Raw genomic sequence first — 23,978 nt, forward strand, 5'->3', positions numbered from 1 at the left:
GATGGCGCTGGCTGGGGGACATGGATGATGGCAATGGCATGGGGCTGATGGCGCTGGCTGGGGAACATGATGGTGGCAATGGCATGGGGATGATGGCGCTGGCTGGGGGACATTGATGATAATGGCCATGTAATTTGTATACAAACCGAAGAAAATAATATAATCACGATATAGATTTTAGGCCCTAATACAAATGTTTATCCCCAATAATTGGTCTGATATCAGTTTGCATAAAAGGACCTTAACTGTGGTACCGATACAGAATACCTGTCCTACGTAGCTCCATTATGATGGAAGCCATGAGGCTAGTGAAAACATTTCTATTCTAATTAAAGGTGGCTCTTATACACTGACGGTCTATCACAGGGATCAGCAACCTTTGGCACTGCAGCAGCTGTGAAACTACAATTCCCAGTCATTATTTTAAAGGCTCATGCCCACGAACTTAAGGACTCCCCGTGCCCGTGCTGTGGACCGCAAACTGTGGTCCTCAATGTACGGGCACCAGCCGTGGGGCAGCTGCATGCGGATCGCGGACCCATTCACTTGAATGGGGTCCGCACCGCAAAAAAGTAGTGCATGCACTACTTTTTTGTGGGGTGGAGGAACGTACAGTAAACCCACGGAAGCACTCCGTAGTGCTTCTGATTCGTGCCTCCATTCCGCATCTCCCGGATTGTGGACCCATTGAAGTGAAGGGTTCCGCGATCCGTGATGCACACGGCTGGTGCCCGTGTATCGCGGACCTGCCATATGCTCTCATAGAAGTGAAATGAGGATTCTGGAAGTTGCAGTGCCGGAGGTTGCTGATGACTGGTCTATTAGGACAGGCTGGTGGGTGTCCGACCTCCAGGACTGTTAACACAGCAAAGGGGTTCACAATGCCTGGTACTGATTGGGTCGGGCTTGTGTATAACACTGCAGCACCACTTTAGTTTCCCGAAGTCCTGTTTTCTCCCATAAGGGCACTATAGTGAACACATGGTCAAATGACCAAGGGCAGGGATGCTCAACCTGCAGCCCTCCAGCTGTTGCAAAACTACAACTCCCAGAATGCCCTAATGGCTGTAGGCTGTCCAAGCATGCTGGGAATTTTAGTTTGGCAACAGCTAGAGGGCCGCAGGTTGGGCATCCCTGACAAAGGGCAAGATGCATTTAGTACACACAGGACCTGAAGGGTTAACTGAACGTGACAGAAAATAAAAAATCCTTCCAGATTTAGAGCAGAGTATCTCATCAGAACGAATAAACCACTGAACAAGCTCCAGCCACAGATGGCAATGGAACATCCCACAAATGGACCCTGGCGCTGGTCCAGGCATACAGAACCCACACCGCATTCACTTTAAATACTTTCTGGTGAAAAGAAGCCATTAACCTTCGTGCATCCTGCCTGTCCTGACAATTCTCGACAGAGGAGCCTCCTAAGTCTATTCCCATTTCTGCAAGGACTCCAGACTTCATTGACTCGAGCATCCGAGGATGCACGGTCCTAGGAGGACATTCCCCGAATAACAAGGCTCCAGGACGGCAACCACAATAACTGGGGTCCAAAGCAGCCAACCTATACCCACATGCCATGGGCCAGTTTCAAGTCAATATACCCTGTATATGTCCATAAATACGAGGACCCTTTCTCTAAGCACAACCAAAAGACAAACACCATCGAACGATAGGGTCCAGATGATATCTCTTTACGGCACATATCACACATTAAAGAGGACCTTTCACCTAAAAAAAAAATGTAAACTAAGACCATAGCTTTACTTACATGCCCCCATGAAGTGTTGATCGTTTTTTCTTTTTTCAAACTGTGCCCCCGTTTGTCCGCTATGCCCCCCCGGAATAATTCCCGCCGTCTATGCTAATGAGCCAGCTTCAAATGGGCTGGCTTTAAAAGTTCTCCTCGGCGTGCCTTCTCTCTTCTCCCTGGCACGGAGCGCATCCAATCAGCGCGCTCCGCTCTTAGCCAGGGAGAAGACGCTCCAGTTCTCGCGAGACTTCAGAGAACTGGAGCGATTTCATCTATCCGGCTAAGAGCGGAGCGCGCTGATTGGATGCGCTCCGTGCCAGGGAGAAGAGAGAAGGCACGCCGAGGAGAACTTTTAAAGCCAGCCCATTTGAAGCTGGCTCATTAGCATAGACGGCGGGAATTATTCCGGGGGGGCATAGCGGACAAACGGGGGCACAGTTTGAAAAAAGAAAAAACGATCAACACTTCATGGGGGCATGTAAGTAAAGCTATGGTCTTAGTTTACATTTTTTTTTTAGGTGAAAGGTCCTCTTTAATGACATTTAAAAAAACATTCATTATAGCAGCTAAACAAAAAGGGAAGAAAGAAGCTCCCCCCGGTACAGAGCGCGCCCTGGCCCACTGCCTCAATATATGTCGTAGTCACAAAACTCAGATGGAATGATACCAGTTATAAAGGCTGTATTAGACAGGCAGACAGTCTGCCACATTCTCGAGGGTTTGTAATAACGCTGATGATCTGGCAGTGTAATACTGCCACCGATTACCGCTCATTCATCGGCAACCCAAATCTTTTGACAGGTTTAAACGTTATCCTTTGCTGGCAGGAGATTGTGGCGTCTAATCCTGCCCTGCTACTGGCAAACAACTAGTCAGTATGGGGACGAAAGATGGTTTAACAGTCACTCCTCTCTATACTGTGGAGGAGATCGCTGCCTGTAATAGCATCAGTCTCCTCCGCTAGCGAGCAGACGATTGATGGGAGGGAACACTTTCCTCCTGACAATTGAATGCATGATCGCACAGTCTAATACAAGTCCTTAAATCTAATGAGTCAAAATGAAATCATGACCACCAGTGAGGGTATGCGGAGCTACATCAATACCAAATCTGAGGAATTCAGAGTCCAATGGCGGGTCTGGACGGGCCAACGGAGCGGCCGATTGTCAGGAAGGAAGCGACAGTTGGCTGCTCGCTCAGTGAAGGAGACATTTACATGCAGCGATCTCCTTCCCTGTATGAGGACGAGGGATCACTATAGCGATTGCTCGTCCTCATACAGAATTATGGCTTCTGGGCAGCAGATTGTTGTTTAGAGTAGACCATCGCAGCCCAGAATTGATAACTGGTGGTGCCTTCACGAACGTCAGGATAACCGGATGAACGAGCGCTGGCTCATCGGGTGTTCAACAGCATATTTACATGGGCAAATTGTCGGGAACGAGCGTTCCTGATAATCTGCCCAATAACTGGCTCATGTAAACCCACCTTAAGCGTATAAAGCAAATACCTATATACCCTTGAACAAATATAATGTCATGTATAACAGTTATAAACAAGGAGCCAAATGACCTCCCATAAACACATCGCAAAAATGTATACCGTATTGGGCTGAATACATAAATGCGGGAATACCCCCTTTAGAGGGGGTTGTCCCACGGAAAAAAATATATACTGTATATTCCTGCGTATAAGACTACTTTTTAACACATGAAAATCTTCTCAAAAGTCGGGGGTCGTCTTATACGCCGGGTATGGCGGGCGCTGCAGTGCCGGGACGCCCGAATTATCAACAGAGAGAGCCCAGGCTATTGCCTTGTATGCCCAGCAGCTGAGAGCTGCGATGTAACCCACGGCATATGCCCCCCCTGCGCTGTACCTTGTATACCGCCCCCTGCTCTGTACCTTGTATGCCTCCCCCCTGCTCTGTACCTTGTATGCTCCTTGTACCGCCATCCTCCCGGCCGCTCACATCTCCGTGCGGCGTATCTAAGTGCGGCGCAGATGTGCATATGTGAATATGAAGAATAACATAACAAAAACATGTTCAGGGTATAGGTGGCACATGTTTAGGGTCTGGGAGGGAGGACAAGGAAGGTGGTGGGATGGTGGTGATACCATGGGATGGCGGTGGGATGCAGGGATGGTGGTGGGATGCAGGGATGGCAGTGGTATCTAGGGATGGTGGTGGGATGCAGGGATGGTGGTGGGATTCAGGGATGGCAGAGGTACCCAGGGATGGTGGTGGGATGCAGTAATGTACTGCTGTGTGTTGAAAAAGGGGTAGTCTTATAAGGCGAGTATATCCCAAACTCTATATTTTCAGTGTAAAAGTTGGGGGTCGTCTTATATGCCGGCATATAAATCCACATTTTTCAAACCAGCCCCTGGCTATGAGCGCTTTTGTAATTGTGTGTAATTAAAAATAGCATAGCCGCTGAGTTATTCATTGAAACTTATCTGTATAGCGCCACCCGCTGTTTGCCCCTTTTTCTAAATTCTCTGTCCAGCTCACTGAGGTGGGCCCACATGCTCAGTCCCATCTTTCAACTGCCACCAGAAAGGACACGCCCCTAAGCTGCCAACGTGAAATAAATCTAGCAGAGCAAACTGCAGCAGTGAATGGGGAGCTCTCCGGATGTCAGGTGCAGGGCTGCTTCTAGCTATGTTAGAAAGGAATTGTCATGTACTGTATGATGTCCGATTACCATTGTCTCTACATTACTCATGGGATAACCACTAAGTAAAAGCTACAAGAAAATGTAGACAAGCACAATCATAGAGGTGCACATCCATAAAGCTAGCATGCAGAAAGCATGGCAGCACGACATCTCACATACAAACAATAAAACTGGGAAATAGGGATTATACTAAATTAGGGCTTATTCACACGAATGTGTGGTACCCGTTGCAGTATTGCAGACCGCATCATGGATGCGGACCCATTCACTTCAATGGGTCCACAAATCCGGAGATGCAGAACGTAAGCATGGAACGGAACACTAAGGAAGCACTATGCAGTTCTATCTTTTTGGGGAACGGAAGGATCGCAGACCCATTCAAGTGAATGGGTCTGCGATCCCCATGCGCCTGCCCCACAGACGGTGCCCGTGCTTTGCAGACCACAGCACGGGCTTCACATGTTCGTGTGAACTAGGCCATAAAGTGTTTTTTTTATTTTTATTTTTATTTTTTTGTTTGCTTTCTGCATGCTAGCTTTATGGATGTACACCTGCGACTATGAATGTGCTTGTCTAGGGTAGCTGCCTCTTTTAGATTGAGCACTCCCTGCCCATCTGTCTGGGGTTCTGAGCAGAGTATATATGTAGCTGGTTCCTACACTGACCTGAATATTGTAGGCTTAGGCCTCATGCACACGACCGTTGTGTGCATCCGTGGCCGTTGTGCCGTTTTCCGTTTTTTTTCGCGGACCCATTGACTTTCAATGGGTCCGTGGAAAAATCGGAAAATGCACCGTTTTGCAGCCGAGGCAGTGATCCGTGTATCCTGTCCGTCAAAAAAATATGACCTGTCCTATTTTTTTGACGGACAACGGTTCACGGACCCATTCAAGTCAATGGGTCCGTGAAAGAACACGGATGCACACAAGATTGGCATCCGTGTCCGTGATCCGTGGCCGTAGGTTGCTTTCATACAGACGGATCCGAAGATCCGTCTGCATAAAAGCTTTTTCTGATCTAAGTTTTCTCTTCGTGAAAACTCATTTCCGACAGTATATTCTAACACAGAAGCGTTCCCATGGTGATGGGGACGCTTCTAGTTAGAATACACTGCAAACTTTGTACAAGACTGCCCCCTGCTGCCTGGCAGCACCCGATCTCTTACAGGGGGATATGATAGCACAATTAACCTCTTCAGGTGCGGCACCTAAAGGGGTTAATTGTACTATCATATTCCCCTGTAAGAGATCAGGGCTGCCAGGCAGCAGGGGGCAGACCCACCCCCCCCCCTCCCCAGTTTGAATATCATTGGTGGCACAGTGTGCCCCCACCATCGCCCCCCCTCCCTCCCTCTATTGTATTAAATCGTTGGTGGCACAGTGTGCCAACCACCATCGCCCCCCCCCTCCCTCTATAGCAGTAACATTGGTGGCAGTGTGCGGCCTCCCATTCCCCCCCCCCCCATCATTGGTGGCAGCGGAGTTCCGATCGGAGTACCAGTTTAATCGGGGGGGCTCCGGGCGGTAACCATGGCAACCAGGAAGCTACTGCAGCCCTGGTTGCCATGGTTACTTAGCAATAGTACAACAGTAGAAGATTCATACTTACCTGCTTGCTGCTGCGATGTCTGTGTCCGGCCGGGAGCTCCTCCTACTGGTAAGTGACAGTTCTTTAGCAATGCGCCGCACAGACCTTTCACTTACCAGTAGGAGGAGCTCCCGGCCGTTCACAGACATCGCAGCAGCAACGATTTATTACAATAGAGGGAGGGAGGGGGGGCGATGGTGGGCGCACACTGTGCCACCAACGATATTTAAACTGGGGAGGGGGGGGGGCTGCCCCCTGCTGCCTGGCAGCCCTGATCTCTTACAGGGGAATATGATAGTACAATTAACCCCTTTAGGTGCCGCACCTGAAGGGGTTAATTGTGCTATCATATCCCCCTGTAAGAGATCGGGTGCTGCCAGGCAGCAGGGGGCAGTCTTGTACAAAGTTTGTAGTGTATTCTAACCTGAAGCGTCCCCATCACCATGGGAACGCCTCTGTGTTAGAATATACTGTCGGATCTGAGGTTCACGAAGTAGCTCATATCCGACAGTATATTCTAACATAGAGGCGTTCCCATGGTGATGGGGACGCTTCAAGTTAAAATATACCATCGGATTGGAGAAGACTCCAATCCGATGGTATAAAAGAACTCCAGACTTTACATTGAAAGTCAATGGGGACGGATCCGTTTGAAATGGCACCATATTGTGTCAACATCAAACGGATCCGTCCCCATTGACTTGCATTGTAATTCAGGACGGATCCGTTTGGCTCCGCACGGCCAGGCGGACACCAAAACGACTTTTTTTTCATGTCCGTGGATCCTCCAAAAATCAAGGAAGACCCACGGACGAAAAAACGGTCACGGATAACGGACCCACGGACCCCGTTTTTGCGGACCGTGAAAAAAAACTGTCGTGTGCATGAGGCCTTAGGTCAAGCCCAGGAGAGGAAGTTCTGTTAGTGTTAGGGACCCATCTGCAGAAGCCACCTTCACACCTGGCAGATGGGCGCATGCACTACTTTTTTGCGGTGCGGACCGTCGGAAGCGGATTGCGGACCCCATTCAAGTGAATGGGTCAACGATCCACATGCGGCTGCCCCACGGTCAGTGCATTGCAGACAGCAATTTGCTATCCGCAGCATGGGCCCGGTCAACACGCGGTCGTCGTGTGCATGAGCCCTAAAGTAAAAGAAATGCCAGGCACCACTGATCAAGATCTCCTGTGCAAACAGTCTTTCCCTCCGAACAGTATGTACCAAGCTATCAAAATACATTAAAGTGATACAGCCGTACATAAAAGCCCTGCAAATATCTGAGCTTCAGAGATAACATACAAGACGATAACAATGGTTCCTGATCACATATTCTGAGCCACATCCATGTCAAAGTCTGCAAGCTGCAATCTCGGACTGATTTCAATACTATTTTTGGCTTCCAGTTAATGTGTCCATGGGAGTCACACACACCGTTTGCTATTTCAGTAGCGCCGGCTACTAGGACATATATCACGTGTATTTATACCGCAAGTGTGAAAGTGTCAGACCGTAAACCCCTCCGAACCCAGGAGTCTTCATACCTGTCCCATACCCAGATGTTGTGAAATTCCTGCTGTGACTACTGGGGATGTAGGGGCTTATCCCTTGCAATCAGATGCAAGAATGCATGCCAAAATAGGTACATGCATCACAATAATAGGCAAGTGCATAAACAACCTGAAAATATACCTATTTCCTGGATATTACACATATAAACTACCTTCTGATACACCTCTATGGTACAGATACCTTAGGCTGGGGTTGCATGAAGACAGAACAGCTGGAGGTTGCTGACGCCTGGTATATGGATATAGTCTCATAGCACCTATCTGACATTTTTGGCATATCCTTTAAGGCAGACAATGCCAGCGATTGTTCGTATATGCTCCCAAGCCCCGGCTGGCCTATGGCCTATGGCAGCACAAATCTGAAGCTTATATGATTTCTGCTGTGAACATGTTGCCAGATCCGCACAAGGATTATTTTATTTCAATAGCGCTTTCCATGTGAAATCTGTGAGAATAGCCGTTGTGTCAACAAAAATCTGCAGGGATTTTTTTCTGCAGCATGTGAATGGAGTATAAAGCACCCCATTCAAGTTCTTAGTAAAATCCTCATAAAATCCTAATTTTTTTCATTTATTTTTTTTAAAGAAAACCACTTTAAAACTTAAAATTGAACTCTACTTTGTTTCTGACTGGTACCTCGTTCATCGGGTAATCGGCAGCAGTATTACACTGCCAGATCATCGCTGATGTGCGTTCATATACGAACACTCGTTAGCGAAGATTGGCCCTGGTGTAATACAGGATTTATTCTGTTTCATGATTATAGGGGCGGCCATCTTGCCCAAGTGGTTGCTTAACAGCACTGAGAGATAGTCTTTACGGCATAGACACAATGGACAGGAGGGGACCTCATTGACTTCTAATGGAGTGTGTTCATGGCATGCTCTGTGACCTGTGCTGAGGCCAGGAGGCAGTAGATAAGCTCTGATATCACCTATTGTGAACGGTCCTGTGTTATCCATATATAAAAGTGATATCTGTTGTTCTAATCCTACCTGTAATGATAAGCAGATAACCACAGTATAGTGATCTGTACAGACCAGTAGCACCTCTACGGCTTAGTGGTCAGTGTGAAAAACTACAGGATTTTATGGGGGTTTTTATCCTTTAGATCAGGCATCTCAAACTGCGGCCCTCCAGCTGTTGCAAAACTACAACTCCCACAATGCCCTGCTGTAGGCTGATACCTGTAGGCTGTCCGGGCATGCTGGGAGTTGTAGTTTTGCAACAGCTGAAGGGCCGCAGTTTGAGATCCCTGCTTTAGATATAGCCCTGGAAAATTTAAAATCCCCACCCAAAAAAAATCTTTAAAAATAAGCTTAACATGAAAACACAATTTAAACAATGGGTTATTTTCTGATGACGTGCTCTCTTTAATGTCTTCAAGAGGTTAAACGGTCATGAAGTCAATGACTGGGGGCTCATCTAGCCAACAAGTTCACGTTTGATAGGTTTAATAAGAGTCACCAGGCATTGGGACATCAAACGCGTCCCCCTCCTCCCTCCTACCTTGTGAGTCACTGTTTGTTCAGGCCGGAGCGGTGCGAGATACCGACCATTGCAACCAGGCCGTTGACCAGCGCAGAAATCCAAGGTCATAGATAAATGATAAATTCCTCAGCAAGAGCGCCCATTCTGAAAAGAGCCCACATCGTACGGCCAGGATATTTCTCACCATTGCACGCCTCATTAAGGGCCTAAGCCTTTGCACCCAAGACCTCAATCAAGGCAATTAGGTAGAGATTAATCCAGAATCAGTTCACTGCACATATTCTCCCAGTACACTTCAGAAGCGATAGCCGCGATTGTCCACCGGACCGTTAAATGGGTCACTTTTCTTCACAAAGGAAGAGTACTGGGACGTCTACATGACAAACGGCAGCGATGTTATTCTCCTGAACAAGGCGAGGACCTGGGGTTAGCCTTTTAAGGCTGCTAAATTTGTCCAAGCTACACAATATGAACTGGGTGTGTGTAAAACGAAAAAGGAGGAGTGCACGACCGTATGAGAAAAAGAAAAACTGTCAACTAAGCAATAACCTTGTGTTTGAGTCCCCCCTCCCGCATACTATTCCCTGATGGGGCAATCTGGGTTTCCCATTCAGGACCCCCACCTATCTCCTAGGTTCCAGGCTTGCCCAACATCACAGACTAATATCAAGACCCCCTTACTGGTGGGGCACCCATCCTTTATAAAAATGAGGATGTGCAAGCCCTTAAAAACCTTCGACATAGCTCTTTAAGAACCAGTCCTATAGAAAACCTTATCCGCAAAAATTATTGACCTTAGATTGTGAGGCCCATTGGGGACAGTTGGTTGCTAATGTCTGTAAAGCGCTTGCGGAATCTAGTAGCGCTATATAAGTGCATAAAATAAATAATGTGGGATAATGTGCCATGTATTAAGAAATTTCTGTAAGACGGGCGAATGAATCCATACTGTGGAAATGGCAATTTCCTGTACGGAAGGTCATAACAACTGACTGCAGCAAATGGAAGGCGGCCGAATAACCGTTAAATGATTGGTACGCAGACAAAGCTGTAGACTGACACCGGGGAAGGATGAACATCCTTTCTGGGAAAGATTAGCAAACTATTAGGAAAAAGTTTGATAAAAAAAACATTAAACATTGTTGACATCATCCCTCCCCTGAGGAACAATCACTCCCATTAATGAGCTGTTAACGCCATCCACTGAGCAGTGATGCAGCCGCCAGCTCCATCTGTTGTATAATGGACGGAGGGGTCTATTTCCAGAGCCGGAAATACAATAACAGAATCCTAGATAGCACCTTTAAAAAATAAAATAAAAATGGAAACGCTGCAAAAATCTGTAAAAACCACTGCTTGTTGAAGGTTTGGCAAACAGATGTAAAAATTATCTGACCAAAAGGGAGAATTTTACAAGGATTTCATCCCAAAACTGCTAGGGTATATCATTGGTTAAACCTTCTCAAAAATGTCCGCAACAACTGGAACAAACACGAAGCTCTAGAAGAAATATACATTGCCAAACTTTGTCTACTGTTCCATCTCCCAATTTACTTACATGGCCATGTACATCACTGGGAAATGGTAAAAGAACACCTAGAAGACTCTGATGAGACCATCATTAATACCAAGGCAGAACCTGCTTTCATCACTGAACACAACTGTTTGCCATTGATGACCGCATCAATGTTTGCAGGAGTAGTGGGGAATACCTACTGCCATGATGCATAGTGCAAAGACGCACAGGACCGGCATTGGGTGTTATGGTGTGGGCTATCGTTATTTACCATGGTTCCTCTCTGGTATTAGTGGGAGGAACATTGACCAACCTTTGGTATGTCATCATGGAACCAGCGCTGCTGCCTTTTTGACCCAGTTTGAAGAGGACTTGTTCCAACAAGATAACTCCTGACCCCCCCCCCCCCCCCCCCATCAAGAAAGACTGGGACTGGATGGTGCAACAGATCTCCCACATGCATGGAAGCCAACAACCACCTTGGCTGAACTACAGGTCCTATGGGTACACAGGAGGACATCCACCATCTGTATTACCATACAAGAGTGGCAGACTGTATGGCAGCAAGGGGAGATGCCACCCAGTATTAATGTGCCCCTGCCTCCACATATACCCTGCTGGAGGACCCAATATAAGGGGTGGGCACCACCTTGGTTGTGTGATCATTCACCAAGCACCACCAGACGATCAATCTCATTACGTTCTCCAGCTGTTCTTTTTTCATTATCTGGTAGTGTAATATCAAGAAATACTCCTTTACATCTTCTAAAATGAAACGGATAGGTTAGATCTACCGCTACGTATACCTGTACCCGTACTGCAGCCAGAAGAACACATCCCTTTTCATGGCGTTAAGTAAATGGAATTTTCATTAATAAATAAAAACTGGAGCAACCACATTTTAATGCTCCCCAGTGGTTTCCAAGAATCAATAAAATGTCCCAGAAGGGTTATATTACCAGCTTTGGACAAGCTGGCCCATTAACTAGCCAACAAAAAGAAAGAGGGGCCACAAACATAGCGGCTCCATAACGAAAAGAAAATACATTAGAGAGGGAAGAAGGCTTATTAGTCCGAGTTACCATTACCAAAAAGATGGACCATTCAACATGAGACGAAGTATACTATTCACCAGTGGCATTATTAGAAATGACTCCGCTCCTCACCTTCAGGTTGCTGTTTACAGTTTTGGCGGCTCAGATGCGGACCAAAACAACGGCTGTGTGCATGAGGCCAAATACAGCGCCAGCAAAGTGTATGAGACTAGACAAACCTCATGTTCACTTTGCTTTTTTTTGGTCCTCATCCGAGCTACAGTTTTGGCGGCTCGGATGCGGACGCATCCGATGCTCCATTCCGTGGCCCCGCAAAAAAAAAAAATTATAAATTTTTTTCTATATATATATATATATATATATATATATATATATATATATATATATATATATATATATATATATATATATATATATATATATATATATATATATATCTATCACACGGACGCCATCTGTGTTTTGCGGATCAGCAATTTGCGGACCGCAAAACACACAACAGTCGTATGAATGAGGCTTTACGCTGTGGTTTGAATGCATGAGAATCCGCACAGAAAAACTGCATGCAATCCGCATTGTGTGCAGGTAGCCCTAAGGTGTTGAATTTTCTGCGACTGTTGCTCCACAGTCGCAGCGTGTTGAACTGCGCCGATTAGATGCAAGGTCGAGTGACACAGATCACAATGTAGCCCCAATCTGAGTCAGACCACCCCAGAGAGCAAAAATTCTAAAGCAATAGTTTTAACAGTGTCAAAATCAATAGCGACAAAAAAAACATAATAAACACCACATTAAAATTACATGTAGCAATACATGAATACAGCCTTAAGCCTCATTCACATGTCAGTGTTTCACGGACATGTACTGTACGTGTTCTCCACGTCCCTATTCATTTTAATGTGTGCATTCACAGTCACGGTCCTTGGGTCAGTTTTTTTTTAGCACGGATGCATGCTCCATTATATCCATCACACCCATTATAGTCTACGGGTCCATGAAAACCACGGATGACATACGTGTTGCATCCGTGTTTCACGGATCATTAAGAAGAGATTCTTTGAAAATTATTTTTTAGCTGCAGTGTCTGTGAAACACGGATGCAACATGGAGAGCAAAAAACAGACACACGGACCCAATATGGATCCTTCACAGACAGCTTAACGGATGCATCACTGACCACCTGCTCACGGATTTGAGCACGGACAAGTGAATCAGGCCTTAGCTGGGGGGGGGAAGGGGACTTTACTGCCACCCAAGAAGGAATCATTGAGACCAAGATGCTGGATTCTAATTCCTTGATGCTGATGCGCACAACTGTTTGTTGCAAACTGCGATTCCGCAAAACACAGGTACCGGCCATATGCATTCCGCATTTTGTGGAACGGAACTGCTGGCCCCTAACAGAACAAGACCAATCCTTGTCCGTAATGCAGACAATAATAGGACATGTTCTATCATTTTGCGGACGGCACGGAACGGACATGCGGATAGTACAGCACATGGAGTGCTGTCCACATCTTTTGCAGCCCCATTGAAGTGAATGGGTCCACATCCGACCCACAAAAAACGCAGATCGGAAGTGGACCCAAAATACATTCATGTGCATGAGCCCTTATGGAAAGGTGTACAGTGCGTGCCACAGGGTGGATTCTGCAGTACAATACATGGGGACGGGGTAGTGAATCACAGTGGGAAAACTGAATTCTGCAAGTAAGGGCTCATGCACACGACCGTATGTAATTTGCAGTCTGCCAAAAACTGATCCGCAAAAAATACAGATGACATCCACGTGCATTCCGTATTTTGCAGAACGGAAGGGCTGGCCCCTAATAGAACAGTCCTATTTTTGTGCGGAACGGAAATACGGACATATGGAAACGGAATGCACACGGAGTAACTTCAGGGTTTTTTGCGGACCCATTGAAATGAAAATACTGTTCGTGTGCATGAGCCCTAACACAATCAAATTCTGCTGCGGAATTGGCAGACACTCGCAGCAGATTTGGCCTGATATTTTCGGCACTTGTGGCCTTACCCTTATACAGCCTATGTCAACAAAACATGCATACCATGCATAGTATATAAGTCTCATCTACATAACAAGCTCGGCGGGTTCTCATGTGATACGCTCCGAAGAAACCACACACTTCTATGGAACAACGCCGCACTTTAAATTAGATGTGTGTATGAAACAAAGTACAGCGCAGAGCAAGTGGATGGGGTCTTACAAAACCTAATGCACACCAGCAGGACCATCTGCAGTGTATCGCAGACAACATGCAAAACCAGCATGTGTCCAATGTGTTCAAATGCCATGTGTAAAAACCAAGGTCTATTTAGTGAATATGCCTCGTTGGCCAAGAGAATCTTATAAAATACTCTACAAAAACTGCTTTTTTGTAGTAGCATTTTAACCTCCCTGCCTTCCCGGAGTCATAACTTTTTTATTTTTCTGTTCACATAAATATATGAGTTGTGCTTTCTAATGGCACCATTTAAAATTGCATACAAGGTCATGGGAAGCTGAAAAATTTCCAAATGGGGTGGAGTTTTTTATTTTTTTAACTTTTTTGACAATTATTTTAAAAGTGTTTTATGAGATTTTTTTTATCTATACTATTTATATTTTTTATTACAAAATACACAAATAAAACAATTTGACGATACAAGAATCCGGTTTCCTTGATACTCAATCTACCATAACAATCAGTATAATGAAATACAATAAACAAAAACGTTAAGCACCTCAGCCCCGCTAGCTTAAACCCCCTTCATGACCAGGCCACTTTTTACACTTCTGCACTACACTACTTTCTCAGTTTATCGCTCGGTCATGCAACTTACCACCCAAATGAATTTTACCTCCTTTTCTTCTCACTAAGGCTGGGTTCACACCTGAGCGTTTTAAGAAGTACATGAGCTTCTTTGGGGCGTCTTGTCGCGTGTTCCCGTACATAGACTTCAGCGGGAACGCACGACAATGGGCGTTCGCTTGTCTCTGTATGCGCGATTGCAAACGCCCGTACAATCGCGCATAGAGAGCGTACGTTCAGTACGCTCAGGTCTGAACCCAGCGTAAGAGAGCTTTCATTTGGTGGTATTTCATTGCTGCTGACATTTTTCGTTTTTTCGATATTAATCAAAATAGTCCGCAATTTCCTAAAAAAATGTGTATTTTTAACTTTTTCTGGTAAAATTGTTCAAATATAATTACATTTCTATACAAGTTTGAGTCAGAATTTATTGTGCTACATGTCTTTGATAAAAAAAAATCCAATAAGTGTATATTTATTGGTTTGCGCAACTATGGTGCAAAAATGTGAATTTCCGCATTTTGAAGCGGCTCTGACTTTCTGAGCACCTGTCATGTTTCTTGAGGTGCTAGAATGCCAGGATAGTATAAATACCCCCCAAATGACCCCATTTTAGAAAGAAGACACCCCAAAGTATTCGCAGAAGGGCATGGTGAGTTCATGTATGATTAAAAAAAAATTCACAAGTTAGCGGAAAATTACACTGAGGAAAAAAATAATAATAATAAACTTTCCATTTCTGCTAACTTCTGGCAAAATAAAAAATAAAAAATCTCCCACTGACTCACTATGCCCCTCAGTGAATACCTTGGAGTGTCTACTTTCCGAAATGGGGTCATTCGTGGGGTGTGTTTACTGTTCTGGCATTTTGGGCGGGGCTAAATTGTGAGCAACCCTGGGTTCACACCTGAGCGTTTCTGAGACGCGCGTTTTTATGCGCGTTTTTTGCAATAGTAAACGCGCGTTTGTGTGTGATTGACTGCAGTGTTGTCCAATGAGTCTATGGCCAAAACGCGCGACAAACGCCCCAAAAAAAAGCTCAAGAACTTGTTTATGCGTCGGGCGTTTTACAGCGCGTTCAAACGCGCTGTAAAATGCTTAAGTGTGAACCAGGGCCATAGGGAAGCATTGGTTTTCACGTGTTGAGCGTTTTACAGCGCGTTTGAACGCTCAGGTGTGAACTTAGGGTAAAGGTACTCGTTGGACTTTCGGCCCCTTTGCGCATCTTGGCTGCAAAAAAGTGTCACACATGTGGTATCCCCATAATCAGAAGAAGTAGGGCAATGTGTTTTGGGATGTAATTTTACATATACCCATGCTGGGTGAGAGAAATATATCTCTGTAAAAGACAACTTTTCCCTTTTTTTTTTTTTATACAAAGTTGTCATTTTACAGAGATATTTCTCTCACCCAGCATGGGTATATGTAAAAAGACACCCCAAAACACATTGCCCTACTTCTCCTGAGTACGGCGATACCACATGTGTGACACTTTTTTGCAGCCTAGGTGCGCAAAGGGGCCCAAACTCCAATGAGTACCTTTTAGGATTTCACAGGGCATTTTTACGCATTTGGATTCCGTGAGGGGTATGGCGAGTTCATGTAAGATTTTATTTTGTGTCACATGTTAGTGGAATATGAGACTTTGTAAGAAAACAAAAAATAAATAAAAAAAATTATCAAATTTCCGCTAACTTGTGCCCAAAAAATAATCTATGAACTCGCCATGTCCCTCAAAAGTGATCTTTATAGCGCCGCAGCGATTTTATGGTGTTTTTGTAGTAATCAGAAAAAAATAATAATTCTGTCACTGCGGTGGGGGGGGGACGGAACACAAGTGTGTGCACAAGATCAGGCCTGATCGGGCGAACACTGTTTTTTTGTAGAGCCTATAGAACATGTCCTATTCTTGTAAAGCATTTTCTATATAGTTTGGCAATGTGCGGATCCGCAAAACACATAAGGACGTCTGAATGGAGCCTTACAGGGGGGTGAAAAATGACAGGGGGGTGATCAGGGGTTAATAAGTGACAGGGGGGGGTGTAGTGTAGTGGTGTTTGGTGCTACTTTACAGAGCTGCCTGTGTCCTCTGGTGGTCGATCCAAGCAAAAGGGACCACCGAATGATCGCTGCTGGCAGGTTGTAGATCAACTTCTTAGCTGCGCGTCGCTGTGAACGCACGCACGTTTACGCAAAATCTCGCCTCTCACAAGATGACGCGTAGATTCGTCAAGAAGGAATAACACGGCCGCCCGCAGGACGCATTCCTACGTTAGGCGGTCGTGAGGTGGTTAAAGAACTAATAAATAAAATATTTCTATTTTGGGGGGTACCCAGGTCCACAATTAATTTCACATCATATTTATTTCAGTGTAACTGGATTGATTGTCTCCTGCATTAAAAACATTACCCCACCCCCACCCCCTCTTGGTGGTCCTCTTTGTGTCTGCCACTGGTAGTAGCTCCCCTTTCTCTCCCCCTCCCCCCACCCCCCATGAGATTTTAATACAGATGACTTAGCCTCTGGACATGACCGTTGTTTGCTTCCGCGTCCGTTCCGACTATTTTAGCGTTTCAGGTGCGGACCCGTTCATTTCTATGGAGCTGTTGAAAATGCGGAAAGTGCACCGTTTTCCATCCGCCTCCGTGATCCGTGGTTCCAGTCAGTCAAAATAAATATAACCTGTCCTATTATTTCTGCGGAAAACTGTTCGCGGACCCATTCAAGTCAATGGGACCGCTAAAAAAAACGCGGAGGCACACAAGATTGTCATCAGCGTCCGTTTTATTCCTATCATTTGCATGGCAAACCTGTCTTGGACTTTCTTTTACATTCCTTTGTGTCTGGTGGTCCTCCAAAATAAAGGAAGACACACGGAAACAAAAACGGATCGCTGAACAACGGAACACAACAACGGTCGTGTGAATGAGGCCTAAGTCATCAGTATCGGATCAGTGAAGGTCCGTCACTATCTGGCAGCTCACCGAGCAGAGCGCTGTACATTGTATAGTGGCTGTACTTGGTATCAGCAGCTTAGTCCCATTCACTTCTATGGGGCTTAGCTGTGCCTAGGCCTGCTGCCTTTTCGAACAGCTGATCAGCGGGAGTCCCAGGCCTCCAGAGGATGGGTCATCAGTATTTAAATCTCGGAAGACCCCTTTAAGTCCCCCTAGGAGACTAACACGCAATCAAATGTAAATGGACCTGCAGAGTGGATTTTGAGGTCGGCAGCAGGTCCACTGTGTGTGGATTCAGTGCAGATTTCTCCATTTGCAATGCAGACAGAACATGCATGTAACACGTGGAGAGTTGGCGCCATGTGCATGTACCTTTAGGGCGCACTACACCACGAGCACCGATCTGCTGCACTGCCGATTAGAACTGATCCAAAAGGCAAATCATTTTGGTCTGTCAGTCAGCTTTCCATATGTTCAGGCTGGCAGATAAAACAGCAGCATGGTGCAATCTTTCCCTCAATAACAATGCAGATTTGTATGCCATTTACGGTGCTGGAAAGTAGTCTCCAACCTGCTGCCCTCCAGCTGTTACAGATACCTGCGGCTCCCGATTTGGCTGGAGACCACTGCTCCTCCGCAGAGGTCGGGGAGGCCTGAGGGCGAGCTCACATCTGCATCGGAGGCTTTGTTCAGCAGGGCCTCCATCGCAGGTTCTTTTAAAAAGGCCGGGCCGAAAAGTCCTGCACGCAAAACTTTTTTTGTCCAGTAAAAAAAAAAAAACACAGGAAACTAAAGGACTGCGCTGTAGTCAGTGGAGCCTGCTTAGCTCCGTTCAGCTGCCCTATTGAGCACTTCTGGGGGTTTTTTCCCCGGAAACAAACAGTGATGAGATCCCAGCCTAATGCAAACAACGTATTTTGCATCCATGTGCCATCTGCAGTTTATGCCAACAGGTTAAAAAAAAATATAATAATTCGCATTTTTGAAACAAACCCTACCCGTTAGTAAAAACCTTGATTCCATATACTATAATGATTCTGGAGCACCTTTTGCTAAAGTTTTGAGTTGTATCATTCCTCTGTTACTCCTTCTGGAAGTATATGACTAAGCTGACACCTTGGAATTAATAGTTGGGGGTGCTTCCCTAAACACCGAGTGCACGGCCATGCACCGCTGTCGTGCTGTGGTCAAGTATCGCGCAGGCGTACGAGCTGCAGTAGACCACATAACTAATTAGGACCACATTGTATAGTCCAGCACAACGTTTTCTGGTTGGGGGCCACATTGCCAGAATGAACCAATGACAAGGGCCGAAAATAAAATTTAAAAGGTATTAAAAACAGAAATACTTTATGCCTTATTAAACACACAGTATATATCATAAATGTCTAGTTACTCTCACAGGACTCCAATCTAATGAAAGAAATACATCTTCTAGGCCACAAGACATAGACATGCATGTCGGTTACCAGATGCATGAGGGCCGCACAGGGGGCTGCACCCCTGGTTTAGTCGGTCTGGCCTCGTGACGCCTGCAATACAGCACAGCCATTACCAGTGCAGTCCTAATTAGTTAGGTGACCCCGCTGCAGCTCAAGCGACTGAAATGTGGCTGTCGCAACTGCGGCACGGCCACGCCACGTGGTTACGTCCTGATGCAGTCCAATCAGTCTTTTGACAAGTGGAATGATAACTCCCATTGGCCAATAAATGTATACATTTCTGGGAGGAAAAACAGAGGAACAGCACAATATAGGGACTGCAATCATGAAACAGACGGACCTCCTTCAGGGCACTGCATTGTCTGCCGTTAGTGGTTGCCACTCAATGGGCACAAAGAAGCCCTTTCTGCCCATGTTTCACTTGTCTTGAATAACGTATTCATCCTACAGAATAATGAGGCTTCGTTGTATTGCTCCTATTAACGGTCTGGCAGGAGTAAGACGCCGCAGCGCGGCCCAAATGCTGCACAGTATATGCTGTCAGCTCACAGCGAGCGCTGGACGAGCTGCCATACAGGAGCGCAGTGTGGTGCCGGGGAGATCTGGCTTCACGCTCCGGCATACTAATAAGCCGAGTGCCCACAACACAGGGGTCTGCCCAGAGCCAGCCCCGCTCCTCTAGCCCTTCCTATATATGCGGGGTAAGAGTCAGGGCACAGAGGGCCACAGAATGCACTGGAGAGATGAGAAGGTTGGCATGGCCACGTTAGTCAAGAGGAAGAATTGAGAACTCAGCCAAGCTGCTATTGTGCATCAGCTCTTCGAGGAAAGTGCTGATGTAAGCAGACCACGGTGGTTTGAATACGAGCACTGCTGGGTTTTTGAGGAGAGAAATGAATGACGTCGTTAACCCAAAAATCTGCTGTTTAGAACCTAAGAAGATGAAAGGGGACCATTCGCCTCCCACTAAGCAACGTTCAATGATGTCCCCCCCCCCCCCCCCAGTATCACTTTAAGGCCCCCATACACATTAGTGCAGAGATGCCCAACCTGAGGCTCTCCAGCTGTTGCAAAACTACAACTTCCAGCATGCCCGGATAGTCTACAGCAGGACATGGTGGGAGATTGTAGTTTTACAACAGCTGGAGAACCACAGGTTGGGCATCCCTGCATTAGTGTATTGTCACCAAACCTGCCAGCTACGGCGGGTCCAGCTGACAACTCTCCACCGACGGATAATGTCAGAGGAGAGACGGGCCAGGCGAAATAAAAATTTCTTCTGTTCTCCCAGAAGAAAAGCCACTGACAGAAGTGTCTGGCAGCAGCCTTCTCCTCTCTTCCCAGTGAATATACATAGACATTCGGCCAAACCGAGCATGTATGGGGGAGTCTCGACTGACGACCTATTGTGTATGGGGGGCTCCCAACTCTCCACCGGCAAACAGCTATTGCATGTGTATGGCTAGCTTTAGTCTATACGCTCTAAGGCTCCATTTACATGTCCGCAACATGTTTTGAGGATCCACGGAGTGAAAGATTTTCAGGTCCACCATATATGAGGCAGACTTGGCATTTTCTTCAAGAAGACCCAGAAGACAACTTTTCAATACTATTGTAAGCTGCGTTTAAAAGAAAAGCTCATATATTGTTGGCTCCACGAACAAGGGAAAAAGGCATGAAACTTCTGGTCGCCCCACCACACGCTCTAGGGCTTCATGCACACGACCGTAGTTTTCATCCGTGTGCTTGCCACATTCTTTGCAGATCGCACACCGACTCATTCATTTCTATACGGCCATGCACACATCTGTATTTTCTGGGGGATTTCTGTGGCCGTTTCACAAATCATAGAACATGTATTCTGGTGCGCATTGACAAGAATAGCCCTTTCCTTTTAGGAGAGCGAGAAAAAAATGTAAAATGCACACGGAAGGTATCCGTGTTTTGCAGACAAACACGGACATGGTCCTGTGCGAAGAGGCTGCAAAAACAAATCAGGGAATTTTACTATCTCCAAAAAGACTACGCGTGAGACTTTCCTTAGTCCGAGGAGCTGCATCATTAATGCTGGTCTGGTGCAAGCGCCACAAACTGAACACAGAGCTCACAAGCTGCGCAAGAAACTGGTCACCGGATCACCGCAGGAGTACAGCAATGAAGAAGAATAAAGTAAAAGTTCTCCATAAAAAGTTTGTTTTATTTTGTAAAAGCGGTAATGCCACAACCCTTATAATAAAAATAACGCGTTATTTAGGCTACTTTCCCCATCAGCGTTGCGCTGTCCAGTTTCGAGATCTGGCACAGGTTATCAGTTTGGGGAGTGCCAATGTACAGTCTGACATGATCCAATCAGTGCTGCCAGTATCAGATTGTGCAGGGACACCCTCCTCAACTGGTAACACCCATCTGGACCTTCATGGCAAACTGCTAGCAATTCATTCCTAACTTCTAGTAGGAATAACAAAGGCATGGCACATTAAAGAGAAATAAAAATAGATGCTCCAGAATTGTCATAACATGGGGAATGTAACGCTGCTAGTTGGAGGAGGTTACAGGTCCTCTTTAAAGGGGTTTTCCAGATACGCACGAAATAAACACCAGTAACACCAGCATTCAACCTTACTGCATTATACAAGTCAAATAATTAAAGGGGTTCAGCAGTTTGTTTAAACTGATGACATCTGATCAGCGGAGGTCCAACACCAGGGACCACCGCCGATCACAGTTTACCGCAGGCCCAGTGACCTCACGACTAGTATCAACTTACCTGGGCAGGGCTAAGCTCTGTTCGCTTGAATGGAGCTTAGCCGCGCCCAGGCCAGTTGATACTCCTGGAGCGCCGCTGCCTTCTCAAACAGCTGATCGGCGGGGGTCCCGGGTGTGGCTCCACCCCATAGAAGTGGAGCGCTGGCCGTTCTTGCATAGTGCACTTCCCATTCATTTCAATGGGACTTCTGAAAATAGCCAGCCAATCGCGCAACTCGGCTATTTTCGGCACTCCCACAGAAATGAACGGAGGACACCAGCGCATGTGCAGTGCACCCTCCAGCACTTTGCAGGCTCCTTTCTAAGTAAAAGTTGGGACCCGCACCTATCAGGCACTGGGGGCATATCGCAAGGATGTTCAAGATGGGAATACCCCCCCCCTTTAAAAAGTAATTAGGATTCACCAGGTATAGCCAAACTGGCCCCGTTACAAATGGAAGCTATGACACTAGTGTGAACTGAGCCATACAGACATACTACAAGCTTTTCTTGACAACCTGGATGAAATCCATGACAAATACATCATGCAAAAAGCAAATAGTGTTCCTTCTACAAAAAGAGCTTTGATCTCTAACGAAAGACGTATTCATGAGACTGTCATCACTAGAGCAATCGTCTTCATAATTATCGGTGAAGTGAAAAAAAAAATCCAATTGCAAACCAATGATACGCTACTTATGTCTGACAGCCCCGGCGTGCTTGCCACCAGCCTCATCACAGTCAGACATAGGTCGGAAGCAGGCACATGGTGAATGATAGGGGCCCGGAGCAAAAGGAAACAATTAGGGCAAATCTCTGTATCACTTCCCTCCGTCCTCCGGGCCCTGCTTAGTATGCAAAGAATAGCAGGCATTATTAACACGAGCTGCTAATCTTGACGAGGCATCTAAATTAAATGGGAAATAGCACTTAGTTTTACCAGAGCTCATGTACATAAATCAAAGATTAATAGCGTGCGTGGCCCCCGGGCCTGACCTCACCCTGCCCCATGAGCTCTTCTTGGTAATGAAGGGGGTTAAACTAATTTGGCAATATTAACCTTAAAATCCGCAACGGCAAAACCGCAGTTAACCCGCCCGTGCGTGACCCAGACCTAAACAGGTTTTCCAAGATTCTGATATTGATGACCTGATCAGCTCTTTGAGGAGGTCGGGGCACTCACCAGAACGTTAGGGCTCATGTATACAACTTTTTTTATTTTTTTTGTAGATCGGATGCAGATCCTTTCACTTCTATGGAGCCGCAAAAGATGCGGACAGCACGCCGTGATGCTGTCCGCATTCATGTCCTTTCTGCGTCCCCGCAAATGCAACTACTGGCCGTGTGCATGAGCCCTTACCAAGCACAGCACCAGCGATTGGATAGTGGCCGTGCTTAGTATTGCAGCTTAGGAATGAGACTGAGCGGCAACTAGGCCACATGACCAAGCAATGCGACGTCACACGGCCTAGAAAGAGGCTGGAGTGCTGTGGCCTCTTCAAACAGTTGATCGTCAGGGGTGCCGGGAGTCGGACCTCCACTAATCAAATATTGATGAGCTATGGTTACATCTAGGGGCCCATTATATTAGTTAACCTAGAACAGCGGGAGGACCACTCAAAAATAATTTTATTCTAAGCACTACTTGCCTCTCCTAACCCAACAGTCTTTGTTTACAATTGTCCTGCAAATGTCTCCTGCAGCCAATCAGTGGCCTCAGCAGTCATGTGCCGTACTAATGGCATCACCACTTAGCGATAGGCGCCATGATGTCAGTAGAACCGTACGTGATTGCTGAGGCCACTGATTGGCTGCAGGAGTCATGTGCTGGATGCTTGTAAACAGATTGGGGGAGGAACGTCACAACATCTGCATGTGATTATCAGGGTTTCGATAAGTTGTTTTTTTTTGGTGTTTTATTTTTTTTTAACTGATATTTAGGGCTGTTATTTTTGGATAAGTTCGAAAATCACTTTGTGAACCGATAAGTAAAGCCAGGGGCGCACCCATCCTTTCTGTTGCCTGAGGTGAAAACCGAAACGGCGCCCCCCACTTCCCAATGCCAATTTCTTAACCTAACCTCTTCCCTTCAGCCCATGGCTGTCCCCCTTTTGCCCCTACCTGGTGTTGTCTGAGGCGATCGCCTTACCTGGCCTCATGGGTGGTGCACCCCTGTATAAAAGTACATAAATAAGGATATACTACAAGTAACAAAGTCATGCAAAAGGCACTAACCAAATTAGTCCAGTGGCTGCAAAATGCAGAAATGGACACCGTCGGGTGAACAGGGCCCTACGGATACTTACAGCCGTGCGTACGTGGACCCAGCACACACACCAAAAGTAGGGGAGATAGCACAACAAAGGGGG

General features: G+C 46.2%; 1 protein-coding gene across 1 annotated transcript in view; it reads right to left on the reverse strand.

The window, feature by feature from the left end:
* PARD3 (par-3 family cell polarity regulator) overlaps positions 1–23,978 on the reverse strand; it is a 699,053-nt gene that overhangs the window by 659,821 nt on the left and 15,254 nt on the right.

The sequence above is a fragment of the Bufo gargarizans genome, chromosome 5 (assembly GCF_014858855.1).
Source record: "Bufo gargarizans isolate SCDJY-AF-19 chromosome 5, ASM1485885v1, whole genome shotgun sequence".
NCBI classification, from domain to species: Eukaryota; Metazoa; Chordata; class Amphibia; order Anura; family Bufonidae; genus Bufo; species Bufo gargarizans.